The 16,320-nt window shown below is 45.6% G+C and overlaps 1 protein-coding gene across 3 annotated transcripts in view; it reads right to left on the bottom strand.

Annotated features, from left to right (window-relative positions):
* SGK3 (serum/glucocorticoid regulated kinase family member 3) overlaps positions 1 to 15,082 on the bottom strand; it is a 64,584-nt gene extending 49,502 nt beyond the window's left edge. For 2 of the 3 annotated variants that reach the window (XM_074882377.1, XM_074882428.1), the window contains exon 1: positions 14,884 to 15,082. The gene's annotated coding sequence lies outside the window, so the exon portion shown is untranslated. Of the gene's footprint in view, positions 1 to 2,449; positions 2,499 to 14,883 lie in introns of all 3 variants that reach the window. The other variant, XM_074882412.1, reaches the window with a different exon arrangement.
* Positions 15,083 to 16,320: the final 1,238 nt, after the last annotated feature.

The raw sequence follows: 16,320 nt of genomic DNA, 5'->3' as shown, positions 1-16,320 counted from the left end.
AAGGAGCAAAGGCCCATGAATTGACACAAAGCTTTATTGTTATTTAGACTCACGCTTCTTTTATTTCAACACTAGCAATTTTTTAATTAAAAAAATGGAGAAAATACAGAAGGCAGCAGATCATTTAGATTTGTTTCTAGACAAATGGTGAGCAACCAGTTCAGAAGACAAGTTGACTAAACCTCATGAAAAATCGGAGGAGAGGGAGCTCATAAAAGTAATGAAGACAAACGTGAACCCACTCAGGTAGAGAGGAGACTTCACAAGAGACACTACTAAGAGGAGAGACACAGCAGCAGTTCTTCCACAAAACAATACAAGAAGATAATCTGTGCTTGTGCCCTGTAAAAATAAACAGCAGAAGTTGTAGCACAAGACTTATTTGTCAAGACAGGCACAGAATGTGAAAACACAGTCAAATTGCTAGCAATAAGTATAAAATCTGCATAAGTACACAGGTATGAGAATCAGCATGGTTAAGATAGAATTATAATGCAAATTAAAAAAAAAACTGGTTACCAATAAAAAACAATCCTTATTATCAATATGTTTACAGATCAAGAGCAAGAAAAACCTTGCTGCCCCAGTCAACACAGAGAAAAACTGATGAGAGATGACATCCAGAAGGCTACCATGTTTAGGGTATCAGTCTTCACCAGAGAGGGTCAAATGCAAGCAGTGATTAGCATAAATAATAGCAATGACAGGTAAGATTTCAGGGGGAAGGAGACAGAGAGAGAGAGAATGTGAATGAAAGTGTGTCCAGGATGGAAAAAAAACAAAAAGTAAACAAAACAAAGCAACAAAAAACAACAGGTAAGAATATTAGAGACCCAATGAGTCAATTTAACTTCAAATTTCTGGAGAAAACAATCCAGAACAAATTAATTAGCAGCACCTGGAAGATAATCTTAACTAGTAGCCAAAAGAGATTTGTTAAATCACATTGCTAACTTCCTTTGACAGGCCTTCCAGATAAGTTGGAAAGAAACCACAGATGTCACATCTTTCCTTTAGTAAGGCTCTGACACTGCCTCGAGATATTTTAACAATCAGACTACAGATGCAGGAAGAATGAATATTAGTTTAGGATGTGAGAAACAAAGGTTAAATATATCATCGTCAGGACAGAGTAGTGATCTGGAAGGACGGAGTGAAATGTAGCATGTTATGTACGAGATACTGCCCACACACAGGAAACATCAAATATAGAAATACAGAATGGGAAACAACAAGACAGCAGACTACAGCAAGTCACAAGAGACAAATATCATTCTGTTGTAAGAAAGACAAACATTGTTATGCAATATAAAATTAAAAAACCCAAGTGTTGGCGTGCAAAGCCTGAGCATAATCTGCTGAACTCAAAAAAATGCTTCTACTTTACTCTGTTCGTGTCTGAATACCTAGGAAAGATGTGGACCCACCCAAGAGGTCTAGGAAACAGTAATGAGAATGCAAAGTAGTCTAGAAAATATGACTTACGGGGAGGTGGGATGGACAAGCTAGTACAGGTGGAAAAAAACTCACTTAAGGGATAGCTGTTACATTGGAAGACTACTACAAAGAGAAGGAGATTGTCTCTTCAGTCAGCTATGGATAGGACAAGTCCTAACGAGCTTAAAATGAGCACAGGAAAGGTTCAGGTTAAACACTGGAGGAGAGGAGACAGGAAAGTTAAAAAAAATAGTGGAAGGGTAGTGAAGCATTGGAAGAGATTCTACCGGGAAAGAGCTTTAAAAACAGCTATTTTCAAAAGCTTTTTTTTAAAGAGTTTTAAAAGACAGATTGCACCTCTGGGGCAGAGATATGACCTCTTGAGACTGAGACCTTATGGCTGGGAGCAATGTTCTAGGAAAGAGATGGTAGCAAACAAGAAGTGAGGGGACGGAAAAGTGGTTTGAAAGCACAGAGAGAAGAAATACTGAGGGAATTCAAGTGACAGGCAAGAAACTGAGAAAAAGATGAAAAATGAGACTTCCGTTTGCAGGGAGAGTCATTTTAGAGGTGTGTTACACTTTCACGAGCAACTACTTATGAGGCTGCACCTGAAGTCAAGAGAAAAGGCAGGCTCCAGGTGCTTGCATCCGTCCTTGCTGTGGTTTTTGTTCTGATGTCTATCTTAGCAAGTAACGCAGTGCAAGAAAAGCACATGCACAAAGAGGAAAACAGCTGATGGTCAGGACTCAGCATCCACACTACCCATGCTGGTCTGGCAGGATTTGTATGTTTTGCTTCAAGCCAGCTCTAGCCTGGTCCTGTGGGCAAGACATCCATTTGTGGATGTAGGTGTTAAAAGCACTCCTGCAGAACATCTTCCAGTCTGACTAGATCTGAAAGGAATTCAGCTCACATTACCCAAGATCACCCAGCAAAGTGAACCAAAATGTGAGGGATGTAATTCAAATGCCAGCTCCTGAACTGAACTAATGCAATAACATAGACTCACCCTAAGCCAAACCAGAGGAATCCAGGGACCAACAGTGGCATCCATATGGCTGAAAGCAAAGCAGGACATGTCAACTGTAGCAGACCAGAACAACACTGCTTGCTTCTACTGATAGATCTAAATACTTTGCAGCAACAAGCATGACTGGAGTGACAGTGTTAAGTGTCTAGGCACCGACTGTTTCAAGACAGCATATTGACCATTTTAACTGACATCTGATGTGACATATGGATGTCTTCAGTAAGTCTGTAAATAAATTGTAACTAACCATCACAATGTTTTCATTTAACAACTGCATTTGCTTTAAAAGAACATTGCTTATAATCTTTTTTTTAATTTATTTTCTTTAAATGAGGACCTATGTCTAGGGACTTTCTGACTCATATCAATTAAAATAGCAGAACCAAAAGAAAAAGGCCAAGCACCCAAGTCATCAATCTTTTCCAGCTGCTGAATCATAAAGCAGTAACCAAGACAAAGAACTTTCCAGTTTCTCATTGCCAGTTCCTAATTTCTTATCAACATATTTTCATTTCATGATGCAACTTTATTTTCCTAAAGAAGGGTCACATTGTGCACATGTCTCTGTGTGTGTGCCTGTTTAGATTCTGAGCTGCAAGGCCATCCTCTGTTCCTTATGAGGCCATTGCTCTGTAGCTTCTGAAATATTCAGCATCTTCAGAGACCTTGTCAAGGACTGTTTTGTTTCCTACTCTGTGCATATCATGCATCCAACATGGTTCCCTGACTAATTATCTGGGCTTTGACTGGGTGGTTGATGATAGAATTTCTTTCGGGTCACTTCAAGTGATGCTCCCATGCAAAACAGCAAACTGATTTTTGCACACATTGACAAGTTTACAGCTTCATTTCTGAGTAAAACCCTGTGTTATGAGATTCCTCCTTCCACCTCTATTTTAATTCTTTATAAACAAACACACATGAAACATGGGTAAAAAAACCACAACCAACATCAACGAATATCAACAAATACAATTAAAATGTTTGCACAGAAATTCTAATACCTTTTAATACATGAGAGAAGCTACAGAATTCTGGTTTTATTCCCATGTAATTAAACAATGGGAAAAATGGCTGAGGGCATCAAACATAAGACTATCTTAACTGAGGATCCTAGCCAGCTCATGTCGCAGAGCTATGTTTGCAAGACAGGCATTATTTACACATTCTGGTGAAGTACTCCACAAATTTAAAATTTTAAGGCGGTTTATGAATTCATAATAGCCTCTGTCAATACACATAAAATGTGCTTAAACACCCAGATGCTATGACCAAAACCAAATAAATCATAAATTTGAAGTTTGTCAGAATTGGTGAGGTTAAGTCAAGCTTCTACTTTAAATTTACATTACCTTGACTGTAAATTAACAACCAAACAGCAAAACTTACTTTTAATTGGCTTGGATTGTAGTTAAACTCTTTCCTTTCCAGTCTGCCTTCTGATTTTAATTGGGTAGAAAACTACTGTAAATATTTTCTTCCTTCTCACCCCTTCTTCCCAAGGTTTTTTATAAACAAGTGAGGTATTGTTTAGCTGCTATGCACTATATCCCACACACCCCAAATGAAAACAGAGAGAAAGTATGCATTCAGATTGCTACAGAGCACTCAGGTTCTTAACACATTTTTTGGTCACACACAGCAGAACAACTTGCATACCTCCAAACACATTGATCGGTGCAATTTATAGCATTTTTTAGCTTTGCTTTTCATTATCTGTGTAAGGAGAGAAAAGTAGGCTTGGAAACTTCGGCAAATGAGCCTAAACAGATTTGCTCAGCGGTCTCCGAGTCTCTGGTCAACAGCTCTGTGCTGTTCAAAGTCCAAGTACAAGTGCATCACTGTTCTCTTATTTAAATGTAGAATAATTCTAGGATTCATGGCAATGCCAGCTTAAACTTAGCTCTAAAGAAACCCTTTGTTTTCAAATAAATCAGTGCCTAGTTTTAGATAATTCTATAAAAAATCCTATTCATCCACCACATCACGTATTAGTTAACATGAAAAGAGCACCAAAGAGGCAGCCGACCTCAAAAAAATTCTGAAGAAAAGTGAAGTTAAACCAACCTACCCAGCATATGCCTTTAGAGTTACATATAATGTGTGTGGACACATACACAAGATGTAAAACCTCATTGGAAACAGCACAGTTTCATCTTGATAGAAACACTTAACACTAAGACAGTTGAAAATTTTGGAGCACATTGGCCATGCTCTCTCGCCTGAGCAATGTACTGTCACTGCTGCAAGTATCACATGATTTTCAAGGGACACCACCAAGGGACAGTTTTGGGTCCCCTGACAGAGAAACCCCTTATGTTTTCAATCAGGGCTCTAAAAACAGAAGGATGGCAGGAAAGAGTTGTTAGACCCAACAATTCCAAAGACAACAGATACTCTTTCACTGAGGGCTGATTCACGAGGGTGAAGTTTACATGGTTTAATATGAAAATGCTGTTTAACAATTTCCATGCTAGTCTGAAAATCCAGAACCCCTTGTAAGAGCAACTGATCAAGCTATATTAGTTATTTACAAGAAAATTACTGTATCAGCAGATTAGATTAACACCATTAGATTAATTACTTAAATGAAACACTTAAATAGGAGGGCCTAGTATTTGGGAAAAAAAAAATCAGGAGGCAAATTGGATTCTAGGCTGTCAGCATCTACTATGACTCTAGATAACGTCCTTCTATTTCACTCTCATAAAACATTCTATATACTCTTTAGCGCTACATGCTCTTTTTACTTCCCTTTTATGAAAACATAGCTTTTTTATTTTTTTTCTAGAATATAATCAAGATGCACCATTACTACTGAGGCAAGAAAGCAGAAGTCTCCTTTAACACTCTTGTCTTCAGATGTTTGACAGTCTGGGTGCTTTTGCCAGGTAGCTTTTATTTCTCAACTGTTCTAAATTTTCCCTGTTTTGTAGTTTCTGGTAGCATTGCAAACTCATAGACTTAATGCATCTTGCAAGGTATGGTTAAATCCCATCCAAAGGGAGTACGAAAGTTATTTTTTTCTTTAATTACCTCCTATCCCTCTTCCATGCTCTTCCCAACATTAAAGCAAAACACATACCATAAACTGGAAATTCCACAGCACTTAAGTAAAAGCATTCATTTTCTGAATGCTCAGTCCTTACTTATTTACTAAATTTAGTATGAAACATATTTTAGGGCTTGATAGTGATCCCAGTTCATAAATACCTAACACTAAGATGCCAAAAAAAAATAGTCTAAACCTAAACTATCATAATCTAAATACACAGTAGTTCTGTCAGAGTCCTGCAGACTGAGTACATTCGCATTTAAATACATATGTCCGACATTCCTGCACTTACGCAGGAATGACACAGGGCAGGGAAGAGGCCAGAAGACAGACCACCAAGGGCTGCAGCACGTGCTCTAGAAGGTGAGTTGGACTCACTTAGCCTTGAGGAGAGGAGGCTTCAGGGGCACCTAACAGCAGCCTCCCAATGTCTTTGAGAAGGTTACCAAGACAGAGACAGACTCTTTGCTGCATTGCACTGCAGAAGGGAAACCACTGTGATGATAATTGACCACTAGGACAGGTTGCCCAGACGGGCTGTGGAGCCTCTGTCTTTTGGAGGTTTTCAAAACCCAGCCAGACAAAACCCTGAGCAACCCTGTCTGAACTCAGGGTTAATCCTGTTTCGAGCAGGAGGTCACACTCAACACCTCCCAAGGTTCCTTCTAACTGGAATAACTGCATGATTTAAGACAGCGCTAAGCAGCACTTACCTCCTTCAGCCTATCTTCCTAGCCGAATTGAGAAATGTCACTGTAATGCAATGTTATATGCAACATCAAAGGGACAATAATTCTCACAAGTCCCCCAAACGCTGGCAATTTCTCATTAAAATACCAATTTGAGCAAAGATGAATGATGCAAAGCCCTGAAATAGTGATCAAGATAGTTTCTGCAAAATAAGAACTGTGTTTCGAACCGGTGCCTTGTTTTAATAGCAAACAGAAAAGTTACAAGATCCCAGAAACTGGCACACAGTTTGCATATATTCAGATGTCAGATTTTGCATCCTATATTATACTGATAAATATAATACTTTGGAGTGATTTCAATTCCACATTTGTTCAATAAACACTCAAATATGAGGTATAACTCTATGGGGCACTGCAAATCTGTTCTGATGCACCTGCTACATTAGCAACATCGCATCCAGAATCAGAGGCAAAGCCTTCCTTGGTCTGATGTCTGATCCAAACTATTTTGCAATTAACAATACAATGAAAGAGCTTTAAACTAGATTTGAAGGGGGAAGGGGGCAAAACACCAGCCCATCTGAAGTGCATGTATACCAAATCACACAGGCATGGGTAACAAACAGGAGGAGCTTGAAGCCATGATGAAACAGGAAAATTATGATGTAGTGGCTATAACAGAAACATGGTGGGATGTCTTCCATGACTGGAGTGTGCCAACTGATGGCTACAAGCTCTTTAGGAGGGATAGACAAGGAAGGAGAGGTGGTGGGGTGGCGCTGTATGCTAGGGACTGTTATGATTGCTTTGAGTACAAGTGCAGTGAAGACAGAGTGGAATGTCTTTGCATTAGAATCAGGGGGAAGGCCAACAGGGCAGATGTTGTAGTAGGAGTCTGCTACAGGCCACCCACCCAGGACAGAGAGGTGGATGAAATATTCTATAGGCATTTAAGTGAAATCTCACAATCGCTTGCCCTTGTTCTTGAGGGAGACTTTAATTTCCCAGACATCTGCTGGAAATACAACACAGCAGAGCGGGACCAGTCCCGGAGATTCCTGGAATGTGTGGCAGAGAACTTCCTGACGCAGCTGGTGAGTGAACCAACCAGAGAAGGTGCCCTGCTGGATCTCCTCTTTGTGAACAGAGAAGGACTGGTGGATGATGTGGCGGCTGGAGGCCGACTAGGGCACAGCGATCATGAAATAATAGAGTTCTCTATTCTTGGGGAGGCCAGGAAAGGGGGCAGCAGAACTGACATCCTGGACTTCCAAAGGGCTGACTTTGTCTTGTTTGGGCACCTGCTTGACAGGAATCCTTGGGAGACGGTCCTGAAGGGTCCAGGGGTCCAGGAAGGCTGGGCACTCTTTAAGAAGGAAGTGTTAATGGCACAGGAGCAGGCTGTCCCCAGGTGCTGTAAGAGAAGCCAGAGACAGAGAAGGCCACCCTGGCTGAACAGGGAGCTTTGGCTGCAACTCAGGGAGAAAAGGAGAGTTTACGGCTTTTGGAAGAAGGGGCTAGCCACTCACAGTGATTACAAAGATGCTGTGAGGCTATGCAGGGCAGAAATCAGGAGGTCTAAAGCCCAGCTGGAAGTTAATCTGGCTTCAGCAATCAAGGACAACAAGAAATGTTTCTATAAGTATGTGAACAGCAAAAGAAAGACCAGAGAGAGCCTCCATCACCTGCTAGATGCAGGAGGAAACATGGTAACAAGTGATGAGGAAAAGGCTGAGGTACTTAATGCCTTCTTTGCCTCAGTCTTTAATAGCAACACTAGCTGTATTGAGGGAATCCAGCCTCCTCAGCCAGAAGACAGAGACTGGGAGAACGACCCCCCCGCAATCCAGGAGGAGATAGTCAGTGACCTACTGCATCACATAGACACATACAAGTTTATGGGACCGGATGGGATACACCCGAGGGTGCTGAAGGAGCTGGCTGGGGTGCTCGCTAAGCCGCTTTCCATCATTTACCAGCAGTCCTGGCTGACCAGGGAGGTCCCGACAGATTGGAAATTGGCCAATGTGACACCCATCTATAAGAAGGGTCGGAAGCATGATCTGGGAAATTACAGGCCTGTCAGCTTGACGTTGGTGCCCGGGAAGCTGATGGAGCAGCTCATCCTGAGTACCATCATACAACATGTGCGGGACAACCAGATGATCAGGCCCAGTCAGCATGGGTTTATGAAAGGCAGGTCCTGCTTGAGAAACCTGATCTCCTTCTACGACAGGGCGACCCGCTTATTGGATGAGGGAAAGACTGTGGATGTTGTCTACCTTGACTTTAGTAAGGCCTTTGACACCGTTTCCCACAGCATTCTCCTGGCGAAGCTAGCTGCTCGCGGCTTGGATGGGCACACGCTTTGCTGGGTAAAAAACTGGCTGGATGGCCGGGCCCAAAGAGTGGTGGTGAATGGAGTTAAATCCAGTTGGCAGCCGGTCACGAGTGGTGTCCCCCAGGGCTCGGTTTTGGGGCCACTCCTGTTTAACATCTTTATTGATGATTTAGACGAGGGGATCGAGTGCACCCTCAGTAAGTTTGTAAATGACACCAAGTTGGGTGGGAGTGTTGATCTGCTCGAGGGTAGGGAGGCTCTGCAGAGAGACCTGGACAGGCTGGAGCGATGGGCTAAGGCCAACTGTAGGAGTTTCAATACGGCCAAATGCCGGGTGCTGCACTTCGGCCACAACAACCCCCAGCAGCGCTACAGGCTTGGGGAGGAGTGGCTGGAGAGCTGCCAGTCAAGAGGGACCTGGGGGTGTTGATTGACAGCTGGCTGAACATGAGCCAGCAGTGTGCCCAGGTGGCCAAGAAGGCCAATGGCATCCTGGCTTGTATCAGAAATAGCGTGGCCAGCAGGGACAGGGAAGTGATCTTACCCCTGGACTTGGCACTGGTAAGGCCGCACCTCAATTACTGTGTTCAGTTCTGGGCCCCTCACTACAAAAAGGACATTGAATTACTCGAGCGTGTCCAGAGAAGGGCAACGAAGCTGGTGAAGGGTCTGGAGCACATGTCGTACGAGGAGCGGCTGAGGGAACTGGGGTTGTTTAGTCTGGAGAAGAGGAGGCTGAGGGGAGACCTCATCGCCCTCTACAGCTGTCTGAAAGGAGGTTGCAGAGAGCTGGGGATGAGTCTCTTTAACCAAGTAATAAGCAATAGAACAAGAGGGAATGGCCTCAAGTTGCTCCAGGGAAGGTTTAGACTAGATATTAGGAAGCATTTCTTTACAGAACGGGTTGTTAGGCATTGGAATGGGCTGCCCAGGGACGTGGTGGAGTCCCCATCCCTGGAGGTGTTTAAGAGTAGGGTCGACTTAGCGCTGAGGGATATGGTGTAGTTGGGAACTGTTAGTGTTGGGTTGATGGTTGGACTGGGTGATCTTCAAGGTCTTTTCCAACCTAGAGAATTCTGTGATTCTGTGAAAGCATTTTAAATACTTCTGTTGTCTCAGTTATTTCATAACAGTGAACAAGAGATGGAGAAGTACCGTTGAAGGAAAACTGATTGCAAGAACTGGAAGAGAGAGCAGCAGCAAAGCAGCACGCTGGTGCCTCATAAGCAGATGGAAATGTGTTGGTCTTGCTTCTCAGCGAAGGCAAAGGATCAGAAGTTGGTACCCCTTTGGTTTACTCCAAGAGAAATGTAACGGTCTGTAAAGTTATGCAACTTCTGCAGTGGCAGTATTTTGCAATAGTATTTAGCAAGGCTTTTCGCACTAGCAGCTTGCCAGTCACACTCAGAGTTTCAAACAACACTGCCAAGAAATAAGATGTAATATATCTTTGAATAAAGGAGCTTTGAAATAAATTTAGACATGAATCTTGCTTATCCACACTCCCCCCACCACCCCAAGGTGCTTTCCTGCCCTAAAACAAAGAAACACTGTAGTTGCAAAGCATTTCAAATATGAGGCGATGAGGAATTTCCCTCTCCTCGTCAGATGATGATCGCAGGGTGTCTGAGAGACCCACGTGAAAAGGTCACGCTAAAGGCTAGGGAGAAAGACTCTCAACACAGAACTGGGTGAGGGAATGGAGTTACAGGTCACAGACACCCAAATCTGTGGTATGGATCAGTTATGACAACATCTAAAAACCTGCATAATACAAAACTGCCAGGCTGACACCTATCACCACACAGATATACCGAGAGAGAGAGGTGGCCCGGGATGGAGACTGCTGCCCTGGAAATGGGGCTTTCTGGTAGGAAACACTGGACACTCTCCCCACTTCAGCTTCAGAGCTGAAACTCCTAAGCCAGGACTACAAACAGCTGTCATCACCCACTCCAGACCTCTGAGCCCATTCTTCTTCTGGGCCCCGTTTTCTGCTAGAGCAACTAGCCAAGCGTTGCTCCTCTCTTCAAACATGGCGGATGTCATGGAAATTCTCACCTCTCACCCTCTCATCAGCAGCAACCAAGAACTAGATCCCAGCCCTCCTCCCAGGGGAACACACAAACTGCTACAAAAGAGTCAGGTTCTGGTCCTCCCTCATGTCAGCCTGGGCAACCTGCTGTATCTTCCATGAGATGGCCCAAGTTAAACACAGGGGGAGAAGTGTTCCCCTCCACTCACTTACTTCAGCCTATGCAACAGCTGCAGAGGTGAGGGAAGATGTGGGCATGAACCTCTCGGGCAGAGGGACCAGGAGTCCAGGAACTGCTAGAACACCAGTCTACTTTTCAGACAAATCCCACCACCAGTAGCTCCTGGGGAAAGGTGAGCACTGGCTCCTATTCTGGTCATGTTTTAAAAAGAAAGCCTATACAACTGCATTTTGAGACACAACCAATCCTATCAGCACGTGTGTTTACAGTGTGCTTGCCAGGTGTCCTAGTTTTTTAATCTCCTAACAGCTTTGATGCTCAACTACGGCAGCTCTAGATAAGGCGCTTAAGAACTTTCTGCTTAAAGAGGGAGATCCAATACATTTAAGACACTTTCAGAGTCAAGCAGACACTGTGTTAGGTGGTCTGGAAGACTTGGAGGGATAAATTCTGTTTGAGAATTAGGAATGCAAGCAGGAACGTGATTAACACATTCAAAATGTTCTTGCAGTATGCTGAAGCCCTTCAGTTCTACTTTGGAAAGTGTTAAGTGTTTGCCTTGCAGATTGTTTTAGCATGCAAGGTCCCGCACATGGGTCAGGGCAATCCCAAGTACAAATACAGGCTGGGCAGAGAATGGATTGAGAGCAGCCCTGAGGTGAAGGACTTGGGGTGGTATTGGTCAACGAGAAGCTCAACATGACCCAGCAATGTGTGCCCACAGCCCAGAAAGCCAACTGTATCCTGGGCTGCATCAAAGAAAGTGTGACCAGTAGGTCGAGGGAGGTGATTCTCCCCCTCTACTCCACTCTGCTGAGACCCCACCTGGAGTGTTGTGTCCAGCTCTGGGGCCCCCAACATAAGAAGGACATGGACCTGTTGAAGTGAGTCCAGAGGAGGCCACAAAGATGAGGAGAGGGATGGAGCATCTTCCCTATGAAGACAGGCTGAGAGAATTGGGATTGTTCAGCCCGGAGAAGAGAAGGCTCCAGGGAGACCTCACAGTTGCCTTCCAGTATTTAAAGGGGGCCCTATAGGAAAGATGGGGAGGGACTCTTTATCAGGGAGTATAGTGATAGGATGAGGGGTAATGGCTTTAAACTGAAAGAGGATAGATTTAGATTAGATATAAGGAGCAAATTCTTCACTGTGAGGGTGGTGAGACACTGGAACAAGTTGCCCAGAGAGGTTGTGGATGTCCCCTCCCTGGAAGTGTTAAGACCAGGCTGGACGGGGCTTTGAGCAACCTGATCTAGCAGAAGGTGTCCCTCTCCATGGCAGTGGGATTGGAACTAAATGATCTTTAAGGTCCCTTCCAACCCAAACCATTCTATGATTCTATGATAGGGATACTATTTAAACTAGAACAAAATGAATCCTTCAACATAAACACTCAAAGTGTTAACCTCAAATGAAAACAACATATTGCTTTACTACAGCTCAGTCTATATAAATACATAGGTTACTTATGCTAGTTTCTAGTTCCTCGGTCTAAAGAAAAAAATAATTCATAGCAGTATAAGTCTTCAATAACTTAGGAATGTCCAAAAATGAAGTAATAAAAACAACCAATAGTGACTTTCCTTTTGGGAAGTGCCCACTCCTTAAAAATAACATTTTTCTAAATGACAAATTAGACAGCTGAAAAAAAATATTAATTTACAACTACAAATATGTGTAATCTGATCTCTATTTACATGCAGAAATGCAGGCCATTTGTATATAAAATGGCTTGTAGCTGCGGGACTAAAACACCCTAGTACTTGCACGCAAATTGTAAAACTGAAACCATCTGGAAAATTATCTGGAATATAGGCAGGATCACCCAGGAGAAAGCTGATGTGTGGATATGGCTGAAGGATCACAGCTTATTAGAAGCTTATTCTGTATGGATGGGATGGAAAATAAGATTTGACATACCCTCTTATAGAGTGATGATTAACGTGAACCTGCAATTAGCACGCATGGCATTATAAAATGACAGATGATTTCCATCATAAACCCTAGATCCCAGGGGAGACAAGAGTTGCTTTGCATCTATTTTTATTTACTAATACCCATTACATTTTATTTAATATACTTTATTTTTGACTCTCAGCATATCCTATTAAAATATCTTGTTGCTGGGTCAAGTCAGCTTTGGAGGCTTGCAGCTACTCCAGCTAGCTAGGCTGAAACAATTCTGCATATTAAAAACCAGCAATCACTATTTTAAACACATGCCATTACAGTCAAATTATCCACCTACTTGTGGATTGACTTTAAACAAGTAAAAAAATGAACAGAGTAGTAATTTTAAAGTGCCCACATCTTAAAACATTAACTACTAGCTCCCTGCAATACATTATTTTATAAGCAGAGTAGGCTAGGAACCACCCAACTAATGTCCCCCGTAGGTCCTTTGAAGACCTCTGTTCAGTAAGACTTGAACATCCAGCTTGGTCAGGCTTCTTAGAAAGATACCTGTCCTTAGAGAATGAAAATGCAGAGAGTGACAGTAAAAAGCAACAACTTCCATCAGTTATTGTTTATCAGAATGAAGATCCCCTCAGAACAACACAACCAATGAATTAGAAGTCTTGCAGTACTCTGGATGCAGCCCATGTATACACCAGTCCACATAAGTCTCCTTCCCCTCAGGAAATGTTTAATCCTCTTTTAAGATAACAACAGATACTGAGTTTATTAGATTAGCATGAAAGAAATTAAATGCAAGGGCTGTCAGCACCTATTTTGAGTGTCCAATATAAGTGTCAATGCTGTTTCAATGCTCAGAGCATGTTAACAAAGAGGCTGTAGCACTTACTGGAGAGAAATACAGAGATCACTAACTGGTTTTTGCTGCCAACTAGAGCATATTCCCGCTCTTCATACACTCCCAAAAATTAAAAGAGCCTAGCACAATTCAGACAAAAAAACTCCATCTCTGCAGGAGCACATAATTCTCAGCAAGGGGAAGCCAAGGAGTGCTGACCAATGCTCATGAAAGACCTGAGCCAAAGACATCGTGCCAATACAAAGTCACACAGGTGAATGTTATGGGATACCCTTTCAAGCCCCACTAGTTCTCTCCCTAATGCAAATCTTCCATGTCTACGTCAGAAATTTACCTTCCCTGTAAAAGATCTGTGCAGAAGGCAACGATACTTTGCAGCTCCTTCTGCACAGGAGGAGAAAACATTATTTTAATTTTCTCCCAGGCTCCAACCTTCTCTCATATTGAAGGTGTTTAAACGGGTAAAGAGGCAATTCCAGCCCATGCCTCTCTGGCACAGAGACCACTAGAAAGAGAGACCACAGACCCGAACTGTGGGAACTGCTTTTCCTCTGTGAGGCACGAAGCAAAGCGAACCAGGGTCTCCCCATCCTACTGGGGCACTGGGAAAGAGCTCTCTGGAAAAGGGCTCTTTCAAGTACTCTAAATGTAAATGCCATACCTCTTAAATGTCTGTTTCCAGCTTGGCATTACTGTCTATATGGAATTAACTAGTGGAACTGAAATGGAGTTTGGTGCTGTCTGTAGTTGCGACCCAGAAATCAAACCCTCCCACACTCAGCCAGCCATGCAAAATAAAGTGTAATATGAAAAACTACACATACACCAGTAATGCATAAAATCAGGGGAAGAGTACTAGCAGGAGCAAGTAACACTGCTGGAAAAAGGTGGGAATTAAAAAAAAAAAGACGAGGGAATGTGAAATGTGGAATGACTTCTCTGCAAATATAGTATCTAAAACTATAGCAGCTGGGGGGGGGGGGGGGGGGGGGGGAAGCAGTTTCTCCGTGTTTGTTTATCCATCTGCGAGCACTTCGCCCCCGGTCCGTAACTGGATCCCCGCGAGTGGAAGCCGCACGCCCACGCGGATCAGCGTTTTCCTGCGTGAACAGTCCCACCCCCACCGCGCCCCCCCTCTCCGCAGGAGGCTCGGCAGGGCCACACTCAACATACTCCACAGGCGCGGCGGGGGATGGCAGACAAGCACGGGTACATTTTCAACAAAAGGGAGGCAAAACGGCCCCGCGTCCCGTCCACGCACCTCCCACCCCCCTGGCGGCCGCTGAACCTCCGCGCCTCCGGACGGCCACGGCCACCGCCGGGCCCCGCGTACCTGCCTCCCTGCCTCCCTCCCGCCGCCCGGGCCGGGCCGGGCCGGGCCGGGGCGGGGCGGGGGTGTGTGTCTGTCCGTCCGTCCGTCCGTCCGTTCGCTCGCTCGAGTGGCCTCTTCCTCCTCGCCGCCGGGGCGCGCGCTGCCTGCCCTGCCGCGTCAGCCGCGCTCCTCCTGCCGCAGCCCCGGGCGGACGGGCTCCCACCCGCGGGGGCTCCCCGCACCACACCACCACACCCCCACCCCCCCGCGGGAGCAGGCGGAGCCGCTGTCGGTGCCGGTGCCGGTGCCGCAGCCGGTGCCGCAGCCGCCCGCGCCTCCCTGCGCCACCGGCCCGCACCCACCAGCGCCCCCCCGGGCGGCGGCGGGCGGCGCCCACCGCGGGGTCAGGCGGGGACTCGCGGCCCGGCCCCCTCCGCCCCGCCCCCGCCCCGGCCCCGGCCCCGGCCCTCTCCGCTCCGCCCCGGGCTCAGACGCCTGCCCCCGGCCCGGCCACGGCCCCCGGCCGCCTGTCCCGGGCCCGGCCCCGGGCCCCCTCCGTCCCGGGTCCAGCCGCCTGCCCCCGGCCCGGCCCCAGGCCCTCTCCCGCCGAGAGCCGCTGGGCTGCAGCTGCCCGAGGGACGGGCAGGGGCAAAGCCTGCGACTGCTGCCTGCAGAGCTTGCGGCCGCCGGCAAACACGAGGCCATGGGCTGCGAGGCCGGATTACCGGCCTCCTCCGGTTAAAGCGGGGGACGATCCAGGGCGACGCGGCCTTCCTTCCCCACAGCCGGCACACGCGGAGCCTCGGGGGCGGGTTTTGAGGCTGCGGGGCTGGCCCTTCGCCGAGACACGCGAGGAGTTAGTGACTCCTCCTCGCCAGCCCCGCACGCCTGGCCCGCATCATCCCGGGCGCTCCCTCAACTGCAGAGCTGTCACGCCCGGGCACAGAAAGCCAAGATGGATTTTCGACGCCAGTATTTCATTCATCAAGCCAGCAAAACTGAGTTAATGGGGCTGGATGGAGGAAAGAGACATTGGAGACATTAGCCAGGGTGCAGAAGCATCCTCCCCCCTTCTGTCTTCTAGGCATTATTTTGCCTTTTTTTCTTCAATAGTCACTTTCAGTGCTCGTTTCTTACAGCAGGATGTGGTAAAAATAGACTTATCAGTAAGTCTTGAGCAACATTTGTTTTCTCTTTTCTGGCTGCTTCTTCCTGCCATGCTTTCTTCTGCACATATTACCACAGGATGCAGCACAGAAAAACCCACCCCACCCTTAATTTGCGCAATCCTGCCTCAAAACACTTGCGTGCATCAGATTCATGGTTCTGAGTACGGCCGGCTGAGGTGCCCATGTGCCACACCTAAGATGGTACCAGCCTGGAGGCTTCACAAAACAAGGAGAATTTCAGGGAGGCCTCAAAGAAGGGATGCGAGTCAAGTGAGGTTGCTCCAAGCAC

This window comes from Strix uralensis, chromosome 1 (genome assembly GCF_047716275.1).
Source record: "Strix uralensis isolate ZFMK-TIS-50842 chromosome 1, bStrUra1, whole genome shotgun sequence".
Classification (NCBI taxonomy): domain Eukaryota; kingdom Metazoa; phylum Chordata; class Aves; order Strigiformes; family Strigidae; genus Strix; species Strix uralensis.
Note: the sequence above shows the minus strand (reverse complement) of the source record. Positions and strands in the feature narration are given on the sequence as shown.